This window comes from Limulus polyphemus, unplaced genomic scaffold (genome assembly GCF_000517525.1).
Source record: "Limulus polyphemus unplaced genomic scaffold, Limulus_polyphemus-2.1.2 Scaffold83, whole genome shotgun sequence".
In the NCBI taxonomy this organism is placed as follows: Eukaryota; Metazoa; Arthropoda; class Merostomata; order Xiphosura; family Limulidae; genus Limulus; species Limulus polyphemus.
Window position 1 is genome coordinate 1,128,305 of NW_013665693.1, and position 2,405 is coordinate 1,130,709.

A 2,405-nucleotide genomic window follows, 5' to 3' on the forward strand; every position below is an offset into this window, starting at 1 on the left:
ACACTGGTAGGGGAGGGGCTGACTTATGTATTGTTTGGTTGAATATAATAGTATATATATATATAGTTTGAGTTTGTTTGTTATTAAGCTACAAATTGCAGAATGAACTATCTGCGATTTGTCCTCTGCAGGAATAGAGCTCTGAATTTTAGCGTTATAAGCATTTAAGATTACCACTGAGACATCGGGAGGTGGGGTGGGGTTAATTTTTATACATTTTATTTTTAATCTAAGCAGTTATGTTATTTTTACTAATCATTTGCGAATAGAAATATTTTTGTTACATTAGTAATTTTTTTAACTTTAGAAATATGCAGTATTTCCAAAGAATAACGAACAACAATATTGACAACATTTTGTGGCCTGCTATTTTGTTATAAACATTCATTTTTATCTATTTTCAACTTGCTAAAATGATTTCAGAACGGCTGATAGTTTCATCAAAATTTAATATTTCTAAAATAAATTACTTGAATAGCTTGTTTATCACATATTCTCGCAGTCTTCTAGTGTTGAAAAGAAAAGATAGCACTGCCATCTAATCATCCAATTAAAACTTGTAACGAAGTACGTGCCATTCAGGTTGAAGCCAATAAGCCTATTAGTCTCGGATCTCGAAGTTGACAACAGTACTTCTTTTTATTAAAACAACGTGTAAGAAATCTTTTCTGATTAATATACGTACAAATGCATTGTACCTGCGCGTGATGAAGGGTCTTGTTTTAAATTACTCAAAGCTGAACAACGTATAAAAGCTGAACCTTTAGCAATAAGAGTTGGCTCGTAATGTATAGTTGAATTTTTCTCACAAGTGACGGTTTTAATTAATCAGCGAAACGCAATGATCCGTATCATTTGAATTTACCACCAGGGCGTGCTTTAGGAACTATTGATCATAAGGTATTTTACGGCAGGTGTTTAATGAGGATAGTTTATATCCCATGACAACCGAAACGTTTATAAGAAAAAATGCACACATTTCTACAATTAAGAGTATGTAATTTTATTGAGTTTATATAAAACTATTGTACATAAATTGTATCGATTTTTAATAAGGTTTTAGTCGAAATTAGCAGGAAATAACACCAGTTAGGTAATTATACACGACGTAGTCTAGACACAATTACAATGATATTCAAAGCGATAAACAACTAAGTATGTTCAACTTGAGAACTAGTAAGCTATATTTACGTTGATAAATACTAAATAACGTAAACCGTGAATGATATTCAACTTGATAAACATCAGGGCCGGACGTAGATTAATGGTTCGAGCTGCGATATGCCGTATTTTCAACCGTATATGTGTGTGTATTAATAATGACAATAAATTCTGCTCTTCGATTGAAGAAAAGCCGTATAGGTGTCGCGTATTGTTGACTGCTGGTCCAGGAATCTGGTGAGCAGTTATAAATTAGGCATGGAATCTTTGACTTGGCCATTTAGCTGCTATGTCGCACAAGGAGCCGTTCAGGTTGAAGATTCAAAAACATCAAATATCAAACACAAACCAAGATTGAATTCTTATAGTTCAGTATTGTTAGGGTGTGCCTCTATAGATAGCCTATAACACTTATATCTTAAGATTGAGTAAACGAAATGCTTAAGGCTACGATAAGAGACATACATACTTAACAAATTCAGATAAGTTCAACGTTCTTCCTGAAGATTGAATTCTTATAGTTCAGTATTGTTAGGGCGTGCCTTTGTTTAAATCGACAAAGACTAAAGATGTTCAATTTAAACACTAAACAAGTGATGCTAAAATTCATAAATACTAAATCTTGCCATAAGAAACATCAACTAACGTAAAAAATTTCCTAGACAATAATTATCATCCAAACCATTTATAGATGATCAACTGAAGACCATAGATGATCAACTGAATACCACAGAGAACAACTGAAGAACTTGTAAGCAGACAAGTATAGCAGATTAAACATATTTACTGAAACATTTTGCTTTCATTGTTACATAATCAGTTCTCGTATGACAAACGGATTCAGGCGAATATAGATTCAAATGCTTAGAGCTTGACACATAAACGGATATATAGATAGATTTTGTTCATCGTTTACAAACATGGAAAAATAACATTTTGATCTCGTTTGAAACATATTTGTCAGGTGAGCGTTGAGTTTTTGAAATTGATAACCTTTATGGAGCTACAAGGAGGAATTGGATTGTAGCGCTGTCTTATCACCACTTTAACAGCCAGGCAACAACAACTTTCAACGCTTCAACCTAATCCTAAATGGCTTAATTTAGAGTTAAGTGTCAAGATGAAAAAACAAAATCCTTTAGTAAACTAAAGCTTGAATCTTCGTGATACAAAAATGGTGCACAAAGTTTAGTTCATTTTTAGGGATTTTAGCGCATAATTATTTAATAAACGTTGCTTTGAGT